This window comes from Bacillus rossius (assembly GCF_032445375.1).
Source record: "Bacillus rossius redtenbacheri isolate Brsri chromosome 9 unlocalized genomic scaffold, Brsri_v3 Brsri_v3_scf9_1, whole genome shotgun sequence".
Taxonomy (NCBI): Eukaryota; Metazoa; Arthropoda; class Insecta; order Phasmatodea; family Bacillidae; genus Bacillus; species Bacillus rossius.
The window spans coordinates 19,343,951-19,364,185 of NW_026962012.1; the positions used below are offsets into that span (position 1 = coordinate 19,343,951).

A 20,235-nucleotide genomic window follows, 5' to 3' on the forward strand; every position below is an offset into this window, starting at 1 on the left:
TGGTAATTTGAAACTTTTTTTTTGTTTTCTGGATTTTTTTTTGTTATTTCTGTTAGGATTTCTGTATTCCTTGAATGATGAAGTTTACATGTAGAAAAATCCGCTGGGAAGACTGAGGCTGTTCGTCTCCTGGGGTGGACAGAAGAGCATCCCCTAAGTGCATGTTGGTTAGGTGGCCGAGAATAAAGGTTTTCTGGGAAACTTGTAACAGTTTTTTTTTCTTGTGTGAAGGGAATTTTTAGTTTTGAAAGACATTTTTCGATAAATGAACAGATTTCTTGCAATATCTGTAAAATGGTGCCTGATCATATGAATGATTAGACCTAGTTTGATAATTACTAGGATGGTTTTGTTTTGGACTAAATTGGTATAAAGAGTTTTTGTGTGTGTTCATGTTGAGCTGTAATAAAATAAAGTTCGGTTCCTCTGGTAGCCAGCAAACTCTAACTTTTGTTGCATGAATTCACAAGTGATTCATCTCCAAAAAATCCGAGGGTGAGTTTGGAACACTGGCCATGAGTACTTAGCAAGGTTCATGCCATCCACAATATTAGTAACTATTTTTCGAGATGCGTAGGAATTGTGCCGCTTCTTTTATGTCGGAAATGTAATGTAGTAAAGCTTGACATTTTTGTACTAATCTGTTGCACCACTCCAATATTATTATAGTTAACATGCGAAAAGTAATACAATTATTTAAAACGTCTCCATAATGCTGATCAAAGACAAACTATTTTCTATTTATAATGAAGTGCATTCACTTAGTGATGGCTGGGTGAAAGGAAGAACTTTCTGGTGTAATTTAAGGAGGTGAATCAAAAATTCAACTTACTTTATGGGGTCGAGCCCATTAGCATTAGAGAGCATAAAGAGTATGCACTCGAGCTGTTGTGGGTTGATGAATATGAGACTGACTGTGAAATGGGTTAAATGGCTGAGGGTGGGATGGAGTGATCGAGTAGAGCCCAGGAAGGTCTGGATCATGATAGACAGTCGAAGGGATGATCTGCGAGAGCATTAACTGAGGTGGAGAGGGCGAAGGATGAGGGATAAATAAGGGCAGGACAGGTTGCATATTACTTGCTGGGGGAACAAGAGTTGTTTGCATGGATGTGAACATAGAGGGGAATAGTTTGTAGGGATTAAATTGGTTTTGGTGTCAGGGAAGGAGAAAAATATAGTTGGAAGACTAGGTTGAAAGTATTGTGGAATGATTTCAGGGAAGGGGCAGGAATAAGTGAGATAGGTGATGGGGTGGCAGTCGATGGTATTTCAGTGACTGTATTGAAATGCATAGGGTTGGAAGGATAAGTAGTGCAGAAAAATGACCAAAAATTTTGATTAGGGAGGGAGGTATGAGAGGCAGATAGATGGGTTTGTAGTTTGGAGTAGTGGGGGGAGAAGTGTCAGTGATGGGAAATGTGTGTTATGATCTGAAATTCTGGCTGTCCTGCCTCCAATGGAGAAACTAATGATATAAGTGTTTTAGACTGTGCCACTGAAACAGTAACTGTTCCAGACATTTGACTTTGAAGAGATGACATCTTTGCTAGAAGGGCGGAGTCATAAAATTATTATCATTCTTTCAGTTGGGCAGACAAGGTTGGAACCTGTTGTAAACATTTTTTAATTTCCTTTTTATAAACTCCATTGCTAAGAACTGAGATCAAAAGTAGTTTGGATAACCCATTGTTTACACAGTTCAACCACACTAGTGTATGCTGTATGTTGGCTTGACATGTCTAACTGTGAAAAGAGCTTGTGACTTCTAGAATGTCATGATATTTAAAACTACAAATGTTAAACTTGTCAAGGACGTGGGGATCGCCAACGTAAATAATTGAGGGTCATTCATAGATCATTTTGTTTGTTTCAGCTAACAATGCAGCCCCTCCTAAAATCAGCACTGGAGCTGCTCGTGTGTCAAGGTATGTTCATCTGTACAAGGCCACCCTATTGCCTAGTCCAAGAAATTCCCCATGTCCCTCATTCTGTGTCGTTCTGAAAGCAAGCTAACAGTTGAGTTTACTGCCTAAACATGAACTATTAAAGACATGCTATCAGAAAACGTATTACTTAAATAAACAGTGTTAACTTTAACATGAATAATCTATTTCAAGCTATATGGTCAACCCGTTAGCCATCATTATGTAAGCACAGATCATATAATATATTGACGTGAATGATAATTCTACAATGTGATGCATAATGAACACTGTAAGCTTGTACCCAATAAGGATAAGTGTATCCGAAGTGAGTCACAGAGCTGCTAGTGTGGTCAGAGCGCACTCACCTAGCTGAGTAACACAGGATGAACAGCAGCCACATGTAGTGCTGTTGGGTATCAAGAGCTGATTGCTGCTGCACTTCAGATCTGTGCTGCATGTCTCATAGCTGCAGTAGTTCTTACGACAGACGATAGAGTGCACCTCCGTCACAGCGAGCACCAACATCACTAGCACTAGGCAGGCTGTGTATCTCATCATGGTTCTAGCCCTGCAACCATTACAATCACTGTTGTAATGCACATGTCCACATAGTTTCTTGTATCCTCATGGTGAATTTACCTGTTCCTCGAGTCATAGGTTTATTTCCACCAAATATATTTAGGTATTTAGGATTAGTTTGTATGCTATTCCCCAAAAGTCTATCTAGCATATAATGAGTGAAATTCTACACACATTCTTTACAAAAAAGGTAATGTGTATTGTTTCGCATAGAAACTCATGCAAAATAAAATTGAGGCAAGTGACAATGCAAGAGCTCAAAGACTGTTAGTATCATGGGAATAGATTACCAAAACATTTACATGTGCATAAAACTTGTTCTGGGGATCTTTAAGGTTTCACAAGGATATGAGAAATGAACAGAAAAAAAGGTGTGATTCCGTCTGAATATAATTACTCCATACTTAGGAAACTTATAACAGATATAAAAAAATATTAACATACAATATCAATGACATACTTAAACAGCTCTCAGGTATATTCAGAAAGAAGAAAAAAATATGGGCCGGCCCTAAATTAAATTATAAAAAGGTTTTATTAATGAAATACATAAACCAATAAAAAATACAAATATGTTTAAACCATCCCAGTATATATTCTTAAAGTCCAGAAATGATGTTTATCTGATGAACTTCGTCTGACGGTTTAATTTAAGAAAGTTCAGAAATAGGATAAAATATACAGTAGCACTGGAGGTCGTTTCCCGGAGATCAATCGGGAACATGATGCCAGGGCGCCTGTGTGTTATTGAGGAAGGGTGGTGAAAATGCCAATTCGGCGTCCGGCTCTTGGACCCTGTCTGCGAACAGTCCGAATCAAAACTGATCAGAACTAGTACACAGACAGCAATCTGGGCAGAAGATGCCCGCAAAAGTTAAGGGGAGGTTGGGGAATGTCGCGGATCGTAACTCACCAGACAGGGAAGTTGGCTTCTATTCTGATGTGTCGCCAGTCCGGATCTGGAGCCTGCGAATACGCGGCTGGCGCGGACGTTTTCATTATTTAAAAAAAAAATATTTAAAAGTAAATAACTACTATTCTTTGTACTATGCAGACGGACTAAACTACTTAAAGAAGATTACAGGGATAGCATCCCTTATTTAAGCGACTACATCGTCGGTTGCGGCCGGATGGAAGTATAGTAGTGCGTCTCGCCGATCCGCCGATAATTACAAACGGTCCGTCTGCAGTCGTGACGCGAAGTGTCTCGCGAAGAACCGCGTCTCGTAATTAAAAGTAAATGTTCAATCAAAAGTGGGTTGAGACGTCCGGACCGAAAGTTTCCGAAGTTCCCCGAGTGGGCATCATAAAAAAACTCTGACTTTGATGTCTCGAAGTTGGTAGCACTGGCCGACTTTAGCACTACCTGTTGAGGGGTGTCTGAAAAAAAAAGAATCGACTCGCCCAAGACGTCTGCTATAACCAGGGGCTAATGGCGCAGTCTGGTGTTGCACTCTGGCAGCCTACAGGGGAAGGTAGCTGGGAGGTTAGCAAGTTTGTCACCAGATGTCGCGGGGGTCAGCTCCACGGGCTCGTGACATGAGAAGAAGTTACTATGTCCGCCGCTAGATGTCATGTGTGGTCCATCTTTGTAAATATATTTTCTATGGCAAAATGTTCTTGACACCGGCCAACGCTTGGCGGGGTTCACGACCGGTCAATGGTCCTGGGCTAAATTCTTAGAACCGAGAGGGGAGGGGGTGGACAAAAACGCAACGACGCTGGGAACGAGCATCCTAGCCGTGACTTTCGAGGAGAAAACCTAAGACGTATGCATGACGGGAAAGGCTATGGTAAGCTCGTCTCTGAGAAATGGTAACAACCCGTACAGAGCTGTTGTATGCAGTTTTAGTCATTAAAGAAAGTAATGTTACAGGCCTGGGATGTGCCTGCAAGTGGGAGAAATGTCAAACGGGCTGCCAACGAAGTCTTAGATTTGCAAAAGATCAGATAGCTCTCTGAGAAAAGGTGCTTCAGTCTACTGGCACAAAGTTTAACTACGTAGAGTACACCAGCCTAAAAAAGTGTAAATCATCCTATTGTAACCAAATTATAAAGAAAAATAAAATTTCCAAAAATAATTTAATATTATATAAACAATAAAAAAAGTGTCGAAAAACCTAATTTCTGGCACAAACTACACAAGAAAAAATAAAGAGAAAGAAAGTACATACTAGGTGGGTCAAAGTGAAGTCAGTAAGTTATTCTATGCATATAATTTAAATTCAAACATTCAATTCCAGTAGCGTATAATAACCAATTTTGTAACAATGCATTACTTATGCGACTATAGCTTGATGGCTGGTAGGTTTGCCAATTTTGAAGATTCGGCCATGTTCGGGGGGCATCCTCTTCTCGATACCTATGATCGGGAGTTCATCAACCATGATCGACAACGTTCGACTTTTACATCCACATTTCCGCCTGATAGCCAGAGTGACAATGGTGCAGCAACAGCCCGGCCAGGAAAAGTGCGCTATTTGTGAGGACCCGCTCTGTGGCAGTTACTGTGGCTGCAGGAGACTTGGGGCCTTCTTCCCCAGCAGGAGAGGGAGACAGGGACAACTTGCAAGCTGGTCCCTCCATCCCCCTCCCCTGGAACAAGTCCGGCATGCACTGAGGTATGCAGCCCCCAGCACCAACCAGTGCGCGAGGCTTCACTGGTAAAGACTAGAGTACCATATCATGGCGAACCTAGCCAGACCTAGAGGCTAACCCCTGCCTCAGAAGGCCCCGAGAAACAACACTCGGCACACAGACCAAGGCAGCCACCACCACCCCCCCCCCCCCCCCAAGGGCCCCATGGAAGTTTCTCCTGAGGAATAACCAGTGGCCGTCCAGATGCAGACTGAGTCCTCACCAGCAGTGCTGCCAACTGATCCACCGCAGCCAAGTCCTGCTGAGGAGCCAGCGATGGGCCCGAGCGATTTCCTGAAGCTCGTGGACCAATCGAATGCCCTCACACGGGACCCTAACCTGGCACACACACTGGAACCAATGGCCACTTAATGGATATTTGGTGTAATCCGTCCAAGTCATTAAGGGACAAAATAAAAGGATCCAGAAGCTTCGAGCCAGCCTTAGTGGCCAGCTTTAATGACGCACACCCTTAACTTAGGATATGTCATTAGTCTTACCCCCACGTACAGAATATTAAAAACCATCTTTTTCTGAAAAGTATTAGAAATAAAATAATCACTTAAACACACATACAATTAAAATTCGAGCAGTAAATGGAACTCATTTGATCTCTACCGATCGCCCCACGATCTTAAATTATAATGTTTATAGGCGTGATCATTATACTAGAAGCAGTGAGGTTGCCTTAGTGGTCCACAAAAGTATAAAACAAACAGAAATTTGAACAACAAATTAGAAGCGGTTGGTATAAATATTGTGATAAAAATAAGCCTATAGTGCTAATCTAAAGGTATGCACTACGGGGTAGGTCACAGACGGATGATTAATTTGACATCTTATACGGCTCAGCTCCAGCATTTTTGGCAGTTGGTGAATTTATTGTTTAACACCAAGACTGGAACTGTCGGAGCAACATAGCCTATGGTACGACGTTGCAAAGACACAAGTCTAGAAAAAATTATAAAAACCTATGCTGGCTCTGAGCCAACTCATGAGAGTGGAGCACTATTTTGCAATCCTGATATTTTAGATATTGTGTTAAATAAAAGAGTTCAAACAGGCTTCGAACTAAGAGTGATACACGAAATGTCATACGATCATCCCCAGTCCTCTTATCATTAGATGATGCAGACTCTGTCAGCAGTCTGCTGAGAAAAATTAAAAAATGAAAAAGAGCTGTCTGGTGAGGTTTCAGGCATACTTAATTGATAATCATGTACTTGGTACCTCATTTTCTAACACTCCTGTGCTTAATTGTTTTTTCTTTAATCTGATTCATTAAGTAAGGTTTATTTTAATATTTGTTAGGTTTATATGTGTTACTTTGTTAATTAAAATATAGTGAGATTATTTTTAATGCGAAACGAATATAGACTCTAGCTGAGTAACGTGCAGCAGCTGTTGCGCGAGGTGGCCGCTAGCAGCGCTGGGAGCGCCATGCCGAGGAACCACTGTACTGCTGGACACTCTGCGATGGCCGGCCACAAGGCAGTGGTGCAGCTGGCTCGAGCGAGAACAACCACGTAGTTGGCTGCTCGGCACAGCGGTAGCATGGCTCTACTACTGAGACTGTTACCGCACCATGCCGAGGAACCATTGTGCTGCTGCACACTCGGCGATGGCCGGCGACAAGGCAGTGGTGCAGCTGGCTCGAGCGAGAACAACCACGTAGTTGGCTGCTCGGCACAGCGGTAGCATGGCTCTACTACTGAGACTGTTACCGCACCATGCCGAGGAACCATTGTGCTGCTGCACACTCGGCGATGGCCGGCGACAAGGCAGTGGTGCAGCTGGCTCGAGCGAGAACAACCACGTAGTTGGCTGCTCGGCACAGCGGTAGCATGGCTCTACTACTGAGACTGTTACCGCACCATGCCGAGGAACCACTGTACTGCTGGACACTCTGCGATGGCCGGCCACAAGGCAGTGGTGCAGCTGGCTCGAGCGAGAACAACCACGTAGTTGGCTGCTCGGCACAGCGGTAGCATGGCTCTACTACCGAGACTGTTACCGCGCCGTGCCAAGTAGCAAGTTATTGAACCATACTGTGCGCAAGGTAAGTTCAAAACGTCACAGCATCCTTCAAGCTGAACCAGCCAAGGATGATTTAAAGAAAAAGATCGTAAAAAGTAACAAGTTTCTTAAGAATGCAGGAGGTGTAGGGGAAAGACTCGGCGCACCATCTACAGAAGAGCCCAAGTTCAATGCAAGACTAATTTTTTATTCTCGTTAGTAACAATAACAAATATATGAACCGATGTTCAAGCATAACAAAGATTTAAAAGATAATACATAAGTGGTATACTATACAACTTGTAATACTTTACACAATACAGACAAAAAGGTCAGGTGGTGACGCAATCGGTAAACGATATTTTAACTATAACAGCCTACTTTAACCAGTGACCTGCAGTCAAACCAGCTACGCAAAGATTTGAAACAAAATGACAACACACTATAAATATTTACGGCGAGCGAGCCATATGGTCATGGGCGAAGGGAGAACAACTGATAAAGAACGTGGCCAACGAAAGAAAAGGGAAAATGACAAACACAACTCTAAATTAACAAGCCACTACAAACACAGTAAACAAACAAACTTCGTTAAGGTTCCAATTTACTCACGCCCATGACCACGGCTTCGACGTCACCAAGTGCACAAGTGCACACACCAAACGTCAAGGCAGACTGCAGGTAGCGACACCGCTAATAGCGTGTTTATATACAAGTTAACTAGGGGCGGAGTAAGCACACAGGGGAGAGGGGAAGGAAGAGGGGAACTAGCCCGAACCGTCCAGACTGAACTGGCTTGACCGAGCACACACCAGCGGAGGGGAGGCAAGGAGGGGCAGGGGAGGTGAGAAGGAAATCACCACACACACAGCGAGCGCAGTCACGTATCAGCCGGCGGACGGTGAGGAGACGTGAGTAGACACGTAGCAGCCGGCGGACAGGTGAGACATGCGTAAGCACGGCTCAAAACCCCCCGCTCTAACGAAGACTTCCAGGCGAAGAACTTTAGGCAGATGTAGTCCACCGAAGTAGCCGACGAGGATATGACCCAGCAGGTCCAGAGTCCATGTGTAGAAATTCAGCCATCCATCAGGGGTTCCGCCTTCCGGTAGGAACTCTGCAACTCCCAGAGTCCAGCTGACTAAACAATACTGGTGTGTGAAGTCAGTTCATACTCCACTCATCTCTGTCCGGCACCAACACATGATATCCTCTTGTAGTCACATAACGGGCCGAGGAGCATCGGAGCAGCCAAAAACTAACCAGTCAATAATAAATGGCGATACCCAGGTCACTCGACGAAAAGATGCAGGAGTCTGAGCTGGTCCGCGAATATCCGGCTGTCGTGATGCGTCCACCAGCGAACCAGTCCGGTCCTTGCGGCAGCAAACAGAATCTCCACTGCTCCATCCAGAGCGGAACCCCGCCAGGCACATGAAGGGAGCCAAGTAGCTTCGGCTGCCAAGACACTATCCCAACTGCAGTGCCTTCCAAGGTGGGCCCAGCGAAAGAAGAAGCGCTGCAACAAACTCGAAGAGGGATGTGAGGAGGGAGAACACAACGGGAGTGCTTACCCCTCAGACACATGAACACCTATCTATATCAAAACACTAACTTAAAACATGAGCATATTACAACCTTACAACAAAAATGAAGATAAAGATCTACTCACAAGTCAAATAAGTATAAGTAATGCACAATAGATTATCTTCAGATTATTAAAGTTACGCATGGTAAAGCTTCAAATGTGAGACATGACATTTTCTCTGCTTACCCCTACGGCCTTGCTGCGACAAAAGTACTGTGTTCCTCCCCAAAAAACGCGAAATGACGTAAGGTCCTACGTAGGGCGGAATAAATTTGGATCCTACTTGATTAATTTTAGAAGGGAGAGAAAAATTCCTGGCCAGAACGATATCTCCAGTGGTAAAGGGGGGATCTAACCTACCACTGTTATACCTGTTGCAAACAGATTCTCTAGCTTTCTGAAGATTACATGCTACTGAATCTAACACTTTCTCCATGGCATCCTGTTCCAACGGACTGTCAATGGAGAGTAAACCCCAAATACTTAACAGGGGATGGGTGAGCTCTCGTCCCAAAAAGGGGACGGAAGGTGAGAAACCTGTGGAGGAATGTACAGCACTATTAAGAGCTATGTTGATAAATTCAAGATCACGATCCCACAAGGTGTGGTCGTGGCGGTAGTATACTGTGAAAATGGACTTTAACACCTTGTTAACTCTCTCAGACATGTTGCCCTGAGGAAAGTAAGCACTGCTGAAGACAGGTTTGATGGCCCATTCAAGGCACATCTCACTCCACTCAGAAGATCTAAAATAAGTGGCGTTATCTGAAACAATCACTGAGGGTGCACCAAAAAACTTCCAAATTTGACGTCGCAATGCTAAGGTTATAGAGGAGGCTTTGAAATTACGCAAGGGAAGCAAAAAAATAAATTTAGAAAATATATCCACCACAACAAGCAAACAAGTGTTTCCTAATTTAGAACGTACCAAAGGTCCAAAGATATCTACATGCACCGTATGCCAAGGAGCGACGGGTGGATCAGCATCATATAATCCTAATTTACTATTTTGAGGTGGTTTGGAAACCTGACACTCATGACAACGCCTAACATACTGACGCACATCCTCTCGTAAGCTAGGCCAAGCAAAACTGTTGGCGATCTTCTTGAAGGTCTTTTCCATACCCAAATGGCTACCCAAAAAGGCATCGTGATAGTAACGAAGTACCAATGGTCGTAGCGAGACCGGAACAAAAACCTTTCTAGCACGTCCTGTTTTACCGGTGTAGTAAAGAAGACCCTGTTCAATCAGGTAGGGAATCCTGCTTCCTGATTCTATCTGTTGTTTCAGACTCAGACACTCATCATCGGATGCTTGTTCCTCTTTAATATTAAGATAGGACTGAGGAAATACACGACAAACATTGGTCTCAGTGATGTCAGAAGATGGAATGAGGCAGAACTTATCTGGATCAAACATGCGCGAGAGTGAGTCGGCTATGATGTTATCCGTCCCTCGTACATGGTGAATTTTAAACCTGAAACGAGACAAACGAAGGATCCATCTGCCTAGTTTTCCTAGCTGGTTAGGATGATTAAATAACCAACTCAGGGCCTGATTGTCGGTACACAGGTCGAATTCTGAGCCCTCTAGATATGACTGAAATTTCTCAACTCCAAATACACAAGCCAACGCTTCTTTCTCGTACACACCCAGCTTTCTCTCACTGTCAGAGAGCGTGCGGCTGGCGTAGGCAATGGGATGGAAGGTATCGTTGATGTGATGGCCTAAAACGGCTCCTAGCGCGAGTGAGGAAGCGTCCACGTACAATGAAAACCTCAAGTCAAAATTAGGCAGAACCAGAATAGGTGCAGAAGCTAAACAGTTTTTTAACGTATTGAAAGATTTTTCCTGTTCAGGATTCCATTCAAAAGGTGCGTTCTTTTTACGTAGTTTATTCAGTGGGGCTGAGACTTGGGCAAGATTAGGAATGAAACGGGCATAGTAGCCTAACAAACCTAAAAAACTCTGTACTCCCTTTACGTTCTTAGGGCGAGGAAAATTAACTATTGGGGCTACCTTGTCGGGGTCCATGAGCAAACGGCCATCGGAAACCACAAATCCTAGGAATTTAACTGATTTCTTTCCCAGGGTAATCTTGTCGGGGTTTGCAGTCAAGCCTGCATGCTTTAAACGAGTGCAGACTTCTCGTAGATGAACTAGATGATCATCAAAATTGTCACTATAAACTATGATATCGTCTAAATAATTGAAAGCATACTTAAATTTGATATCATTCAACACGTGATCCAGAACACGGCTTAAGGCTTGACTTCCAAAGGAAGCTCCCATGGGAATCCGGTTATATTGAAATTGCCCCCAAGGGGTGGAAAAGGCAGTAAAACCTCTACAGGTAGGATCAATTTGACACTGGTGAAAACTGGCATTTAAATCGATAACTGAAAAAATGCGACTTTTGCCTAACTGCTGCAAAGCCATCTCCACAGTAGGTAATCCAAAATTGTCCATAATTATTTTCTTGTTTAAAGGAATAAAGTTATGTACAAGGCGGTAATCAATACCATTCTTCTTGGCTACCAGAAAGGTGGGCGTACTATAATTAGAAACAGAGGGGGAGATTACATCTGCTCGAAGAAGCTTATCCAGAATCTCTCTCATTTTATGCTGTAGATGAGGGTTGGGCCTAAAAAATTTGGAACGCACAGGTATGTTGTCTTTCAACTGAAATTTGTAGGGTACAACATTACATCTCCCTATGCGAGTCGTAAAGACTTCCGGAAACTCGGCTACTAGGGCCTTCATTTTATGATCCTCATCACTGACATCATCCGAAACCAGAAGCTTAAATGCACTACGATCACCGGATTCTAATTTCAATGTTAAATTAGGTTCAAATCCAAATCTAAGTTCGTGATGTGAGAAATCTATGACTGCCTGTGAGTGCCCTAAAAAGTCTAATCCTAAGATGAAGGGGTAGGACAAATCAGGAACTACAAGGAACTGCCAGTCCCACGACAGTCGATCTATCTTGAAGTGTAAAACAACCATGGAATTGGAGGTGATAATGGAATTGTTAGCTACACAAATTTTAATCTCAGCCTCATGCTGAATGTGACTTTTCAAACCTGGGGTAGAGCTACTTAATTGCCCTAAAAATGACTCACTAACCAAACTATTGGTGGAACCTGAGTCAACAAGAGCCGAAACGCTTTTACCACACAGAGAGATAGGCACAAAGAACAAACGTGAATCAGAAGTGGCTTTCTTGTTATAAGAAGGATAGGTACGCCGACCACTCTCACGGGGTACCCCAATCAGTTTCCCGGACACTGATACCTATAGTGCCCCGCTTTCTTACACCGAAAGCAGGTTCGAGAAGAGCTGTCCCTGAGCGGCTCAGTACAACATGATGCCATATGTCCATACCGACTGCAATTGGCGCATCTAACCGATGAATCTCGGGTGACTGCCCCTAAAGGCCTCGAATTAACTGTCGTGATCCCTGGTTGAGTTACCCCATCCGATGAACAAGTACTAACCACATTGACCTGAGTCAACCTGCCCCGCGATGACTGACGCCCAATTGGAAAGGTGGAGGTACCTGGAGAGGCTGGTGAAGGAGTAGAACATACTGAAGGAAATTGTTTTACATAATTATTCATAGCTACAATTTTGTTGTCTACTTCGCTGCTCCAACGACGCAACTCCAACATATTTGTAGGAGCGGTTAACATGACACTATGCTGTAAAATCAATGGTGAAATATTGTTAAGGATGACCTGAACTAATTGCGCTTCTGTTAATTTTAGCTCTAAAGCCTCGGCATAGCTGGACACTGAATTGATAAAATCGGAGAGACTCTCTTGTGGTCTTTGAAACCTGTAGACTAGTTCCTGTTTACATGCTTCTAAAATGCGCGGAGGACAAACCAGGGAAACCACACTAGCCTTAAAGGCGCTAAAAGTAAGCCGAGATGTAATCGCTTCCGTGAGTAAAGGTAAGAAGGCATCACCGCATTTCCCCAAATATGCCTTCAAGAAATCTGACTCACCTACTAACTTTAACTTGTGTACTCTAGCCGCTTCATGAAGCTGAGACAGAACCAGTTGTGGGGAACTACCTTCTAACCTAGGTAATCCCTTTAAAGCATTAAGGAAAACCTTTTGATCTAGGCTAGAGGGAGCATGAGTCTCGGTAGAGGCGGAAGAAGGAGCTGCGGGAGTGTCTATGTTGGCCCTTAAATGATTTATTATTTTAACTCTAAATTCTTTCACTGTTTCGGACTCATCAAACTCTATTTCATTTTCATTCAAATAATCAATAAGGTCGCTACGTTTTAAAGTATATACCCAACCTACAGGGGCCGCAGAAGTTGCCATGTCTCCCGAGTGCGCACACCACCAAAAAAGTAAAAATCCTGATCCTAAATCCTTACACCTCCGCTATAATGCTCTTAAGGAGCAGAGTGGCGCAGCTTGAACCATACTGTGCGCAAGGTAAGTTCAAAACGTCACAGCATCCTTCAAGCTGAACCAGCCAAGGATGATTTAAAGAAAAAGATCGTAAAAAGTAACAAGTTTCTTAAGAATGCAGGAGGTGTAGGGGAAAGACTCGGCGCACCATCTACAGAAGAGCCCAAGTTCAATGCAAGACTAATTTTTTATTCTCGTTAGTAACAATAACAAATATATGAACCGATGTTCAAGCATAACAAAGATTTAAAAGATAATACATAAGTGGTATACTATACAACTTGTAATACTTTACACAATACAGACAAAAAGGTCAGGTGGTGACGCAATCGGTAAACGATATTTTAACTATAACAGCCTACTTTAACCAGTGACCTGCAGTCAAACCAGCTACGCAAAGATTTGAAACAAAATGACAACACACTATAAATATTTACGGCGAGCGAGCCATATGGTCATGGGCGAAGGGAGAACAACTGATAAAGAACGTGGCCAACGAAAGAAAAGGGAAAATGACAAACACAACTCTAAATTAACAAGCCACTACAAACACAGTAAACAAACAAACTTCGTTAAGGTTCCAATTTACTCACGCCCATGACCACGGCTTCGACGTCACCAAGTGCACAAGTGCACACACCAAACGTCAAGGCAGACTGCAGGTAGCGACACCGCTAATAGCGTGTTTATATACAAGTTAACTAGGGGCGGAGTAAGCACACAGGGGAGAGGGGAAGGAAGAGGGGAACTAGCCCGAACCGTCCAGACTGAACTGGCTTGACCGAGCACACACCAGCGGAGGGGAGGCAAGGAGGGGCAGGGGAGGTGAGAAGGAAATCACCACACACACAGCGAGCGCAGTCACGTATCAGCCGGCGGACGGTGAGGAGACGTGAGTAGACACGTAGCAGCCGGCGGACAGGTGAGACATGCGTAAGCACGGCTCATTATTTAATCCAGTCCTTCTGGGTAATTGTGGCCCAATTTACTTAACCCCCCGGAGAATAATTGGAGAACTTAATGCGGTAAAGTGTGATAGTGGTTGCTGGTAAGTAAAGGGGATTTTTCCGGAGTAGCTACGACGCAGTAGAAGCCCCGGCCTATTTGACTGTGTGACGACACTACATTCAGGTGTAATTATTTCTTGTGTCTGCTGAGACCTATAACTGACTTTATGACCCCACAGAAGTTGTGCTAACTTAATACGGCCATTTGCAGTGGTAAATTTATGATGACCGAAGTTGTTCTGGGTGATATCAACTAACATTTTCGGATTTTAGTAAGGAGTAAGGACAGTGATATCCCGTTTTGGGGACCTTTTGATTTTGTCGTAAAAGGAACTACATAAAATAAAACAATATAAGCAATTAGTTTAGTTTATTTAGTAGTTTATAACGCTTGTATTAGTTCTTTGGGCAGTTAGGCTTTTATATTATTTAAGGTTGCATAATCTGTTCTGTAATTTAGGTAATATATTGTTATATAATCAGAATCAGAGTATTATTTAATTTTGCGCTCACCTGGACATTAAAAAAGATAAGTACTGAAGGTAATCTGGTTCGTGAAAATATAGGTCCAATTGCTTCTGTTGCTGCTTTATGCGGGAATATAATCTGATTATATTATTTTTGAGACAAATAAGAATAAAGCTGTTAATGTAATCCAGTTTTCTATTTCCGACGCATCTCAATTTGCCATTAATTTTCCTTGATTTTGAAAATACTTTCACTCTTGCTAAATCATCGGCAGCAGATATTACGTATATTTTGCAGAAATTTCTATGGTTGGAACACTGTTACCATCTTTTAAACTTAATAACAGGCCAATGGCGGGAGTATCTGTGTTGACAGAGCTCTGAGAAGGGAGGCCAATACAGCAATCTGCGCAACTCTGCTGGGCTATTAATTTGTTTAGGCTTTATCACTGCTTGGATTATACTGATTAGTATGGAAATGTCATTATTGTACATGCTGAGCAAGGAGGAGTTGCTCACAAGCATGTGGGCTGCAGTAGAGTGTGATGAACAAGACACCATGGATGTGTTAAGAAAGTAATTATCGACCCATCTTAAAAGTCAGGATGAGTTATATACGGGGAGCGAGGCAGATGCGAATCCTAATACTAATAGGGGAAGCCAGGCGAACACGAATGTGATTAGGGGGAACATTAGTATTCTGGGTCAAGAACAAAATAGCTTGTTTATTCCTGTGAGGTATATGATGGCTGTAGAAATTTTACAGAATATCAAATTATTGCATAGCAGTGAATCCACTGAGGTTATTTAAATTTTTTAGCAGTGGATAAGCTGCAACAAGTAAACATTTTTTTTTGGAAATGAGTGTGATTTATTCCAGTGCCTGACTAATAAATGTTCAAGGGTGGTCTTGGATGTTTTGGTGAACTGCCTACAGGAGGAGAAAACTTGAGAAAGAGTAAAAAAGGCAATTAGGAGGAACGTTTGTCCTAGGATGTTATTAGATGATATAGTTCATTGATATGTTAATCATTTTCAGAGTGAGCAGGAAACATTAGTGGAGTTTGTACAACAAGTTAAGAAATAGGCTTATAATTTGATGGTGAGCTTAGTTCATCAGAATCTAATTTCTTTTTTGTTGGAAACTATGAATCCTCCAACTATAAAGGAGTGAACCTTTGTTAGCAAGCCCATGAACATGCAAGGCTTAATGGAAGGGGCAGTAGAAGTGGACAATTATTGTTATACTTCCAAATATTTTATCATGGGGCAATGGGATCATAAGGCAGGTTTAGAGCGAGAGGGAAGCAGAGAATTTAGACAGATATGGGACCATCTAAGGGCAAGGGAGTTTTCTTTAAATGTCATAAGTCAGGACATTATAGGGATAGTTGTCTGGAGTTAAGGTAAGGAATTTGTAATCAATGTTGGAAGCAGAAATACCAGGGTCGATTTGTTCCAATCTGCATCTTATTGAATGTAATTATTGTGGGAAGAGGGTGAATCAAAGTGGAAAATATTGGAGGAAACGAAAATGAATTAATCCGCAGTTTCACAAAACGCACACTTTGGTGGTAGCTAAGGCTGAGATGAATCTATGGGTTCTGGTAATGATAGGTGAAAAATGCTACAGAACCTTGGTAGGTACCGGAGCCAGTTGTTTTGTACGGCAGGATTAGTTGAGTGAGCTCATGAAAACAAGACCAAAGTTGAAAAGGGTTTTGCATACTGAACCTGCCATGGATGTTAGGATGGCTGATAGTAAGCATTGTAAAGTGATTATTAGTGCGAAACTACATTTTGAAGTGAGTAAATTTTTGTGGAGCAACAGGTTTTGGGTTGTACCACAATTGGTGAATGAGTTGGTACTAGGGTTAGACTTTCTTATGCGGAGACACGCGGTCATTGACTGCAAGAATAAAGAACTGTATTCCCAGTTTAACCCAGAGTTTCTGGTACCTTAAGCCAGGATCCAGAAGGAAGGTATATTGCGGAGGTATTCAGGAGGACAGAGAAACAGCACAGAGAGGTACAAGCTGTAATCGAGGATTTTGGTGATTTCATTACTACCAAGATTGGGAAGTGCAGTCTGATGCCATACATGATACAAGTCACGGATGAGAAACCCATAAAATGTGTCCCCTACAAGTGTTTTCCGCCCAAATTGAAAGCATTTAGGGAAATTATTCAAAAGATTTATGAAGATCGGATTATTACAGAGTCCAAATCTCCAGATGCATCTCCTGTCTTCTTAGTATGCAAGAAATTGGCGGGTAAATTTAGGCTGGTATTAGATTAATGTTTTTTAATTAATAAAATAAAGCTGGATCCAATTCCAATCTTCAAAGTAGAGACAGTTATACAATATATAGGCAAGGCAAAATTCTTCATTGTACTCGACCTTAACGTGGCCTTTCACCAATTCGTGTTGGTCCCTGAAAGTCGCAAGTACCTACACTGGCTGCGTGACCCCTTGGGGCCACTTCGAGTGGTGTGTTCCATTCAGGGTCAATTTTGGTGCCCAGAGTTTGTCCCGGGTTCTGGGAAAGATTCTAGGAAATCTACAGTATTAATTTGTAATGAACGTTTTGGAGGACATCTGTATTTTTTCAGAAAATTTTGATATACACTTAATACATGTAAGGGCAGTGTTACAGAATTTGCTGGCCATGTCCATAAAAAACTTAAATATGCCATTTCACATAGCCTGGTGCTAATACTTCCCAACATTGAGAAGAAGTTCACAGTTTAGGTGGATACATCCAGTCTAGCATTTGTGCAGTGTTGTTGCAAGATGCAGGGAATAGTTTAAAATAGGTCTTGTTCGTCAGTCGAAAGCTAAACAAACATGAACACTACAGGACCTACGAGAAAGAGGATTTGGTGTGTATTTTTACGCTAGAGAGGTTTGATAGCTTCTTTGAACATAAAAGCTTTAACTTGGGTACCTAAAATCAAGCATTGAATTGAATGTTCTCACACCCAAAACAACTAGAAAAAATGGGGAGTTGGAAAATACCCTGACGTGGTTCAAACTTTACCTAAAACACAAGAAAGGAAAATACAACACAGTGCAGATGCTTTATCCAGGACGTTTTACCTGAAATAATTGGTAGTAGTCAGGACCATAGCCAAGAAGGAGTGGAAACATGTAACATGATGTGCGAATTTCTTCCTGCATATAAGGATTTAAATTTGTTGCAAAGTCAAGAACCCGTAGTGCTGAAAATAATCGGAAACCTTAACAGTAAGCCTTTTGGTAATTAATTAATGCAGGATGGTGTATTGTAATATAAGAAAGAGGGAGAGAGGTAAAGGGCCTGTATTCCGGAGGAACTGCGTGAGACGGTGTTAAGAGGAGGTCGGAGAGTACATCAAGAGATGTCCCGAACGTCAGCTGGCTAAACAGCCACTTAGTAATTATGTAGGACAATATTCGGTAGTTTGCCTAGCAGGCCCAGGATTTTTTTAAGTTAAACTTCTTTAGGCGCGTTATGAAAAAAATGCTGAGAGTGAAATTTTAATATTCGCGCGCATCACTGTAACACAAAATTAACAGGTTGAAGCTGCCCGCTAACCCGTTCATTAAGTCTCGAAAAAAAGCTACCAACAAAATAGAAATAGAACCTATATTAGTCGCGCATATTGGCACACTCGTCGCCTATGATCACTGTTTTCATATTTATAATATTTATCCACATGTTTCTAGTTTCTACATTCACAACACTTGTTTTAGTTTCATACAAGTGCGAATTATATACCATATGTGCTAATAAATTATATTCAGTAGTGATTTAATTTATTATTTTTATTAATATTTTTTACTATTTAACTATCCGAATGTATTATTTATTGATATAAATTAAAATATTATTATTTAATATAATAATAATACTAAATATTATTAAATTGTTAATGTTAAATATGTATTATTTGTTATTTAATATTTAAAAAATAAAGAAATAAATTTAATAAAACATTTAATAAAAAATTTGTGATAAAAATTAAAATCGAATATCAAATTAAAATTTTATTTTTTATATTTATTGTTAAATTGTATAAATAATAATTATTTATAAAAAATGAAAAAATTTAATGAAAACCTTTTGATAAAAATGAAAAGTGAATTTTAAAATTAAAAAAATATTCAATATTGAAAAAATAAATAAATAACATTAAATTTTTTAATATTTATTATTAAATTTATTTATTTTCTTTTAAAATATTAAAATAATCAATAATAAATATCTAAAATTAAGAATCTTATAATATTTAGTACAAATTATGTCATATATTTGTAACGTGTGTACCTATGTACACATGCCCCTAACCTTACACTGAATACCACCCGCGCAACAGCGAGCGCGCGGGTGCTCAAACGCCGCGGCAGGAGGCCTGCCGTCGTCGGGCGAGTTCGTGCGCAGTCGGCTGCGCTCGGCAGTTGGGCTGGCTTCCCCCGAGCCTTCCAGCTCGTCTGGGAAGCCTGCGAGTATAAAAGGGCATGCGCCAAGTCAACCGAGGAGCAGAACAACTGGGACTTCACCGAGGCAGGCCGCCGCGCTGCCCGGACACCGCTCGCCGCCTTCGTGAACGTCGTAGCATAGTTAGGGAACTTGTGCGTGTAGCTGTAGTAGGGTGTCGCCGGGCGCAAACTCCAATCGCCGTCCCCGTCGAGCTCACGTCGTCTCCACTGGGTGGCAGCATCGGCCGCGCGCCGTGCTGCCGCATATCGTGCTGCTGCTCAACTACTTCACCCTCGCTGGCATCCTGGATCTACGACTGCTGTTTGCTGTTCCTATGCTGGTCGTCTCTGCTTCTCGCTGTTTTCGCTGTTTGTCTGTGTGGTGTGCCAGTCCTTTTGCTGTTTGCGATGTCACTTGCGCTTCGTCTTTTCGTTTTTGTTGGTTTTCCGCTTTGACTCCGATTTTTCGTCGCTGATGTCATTCTCCTCCTGCTGCTACTTCTACATGCGAGTTAGTGTGTTATGTATGTTACTATCTAGGTGTTGCTTACTTTAGCCTCACTTGTACAGTCCCTTGTTGTTTAGCGCCGTATGGTTTCTTTTCTTTTGCTGTGCATTGTGCTGCCTGTGCTTTACTTATGTTGCGAGTTTGTATAATTTTTCTGTTCTGCTGTTCGCTTCTTTTGTTTCGTGCTCCTGTTTTTGCTGTCTGTTCTGCGCTAGTTCCTGTTGTGGTCTCTTGTTGTTTTTTGCTCTATTGTGTCTGTTGCTGATTGCGTTTTCTGTCGCCTGCTGTCTGTGCCACCTATTGCTGTTCGTTATTTTCGGCTGTGTTTTGTACTTCAACTATGGCTGATCGCCCATTCCGGAGGCAACCGCATGCTGCTCATCCGGCCGAGTCCTTCCCGGACTCTGCGCCGTCCTTTTTGCTGCCCACAAGCAATCAATGTGCGGCACTTGCTGACGATGCTGCCAGTCCAGGCTCCGATGCTGGGTCTGCGAAGTCCGCCGCTGCGCGCCGTGGGAGAGGACACAGGCGTCCTCAGGCGCCCTCCACCTCCGACCAGTTCGATGCGGCTGGCTGTGGCGGCGTCCCCACTCGCCCGATGTCGTTGCA

At 42.4% G+C, this 20,235-nt stretch overlaps 1 long non-coding RNA gene across 1 annotated transcript in view; it reads right to left on the bottom strand.

The window, feature by feature from the left end:
* Window positions 1-20,235, bottom strand: part of LOC134542570 (uncharacterized) — a 36,171-nt gene that overhangs the window by 5,808 nt on the left and 10,128 nt on the right. Inside the window, exon 2 of the long non-coding RNA XR_010076817.1 lies at window positions 2,294-2,496. This is a non-coding gene — a long non-coding RNA (uncharacterized LOC134542570). The remainder of the gene's footprint in view (window positions 1-2,293; window positions 2,497-20,235) is intronic.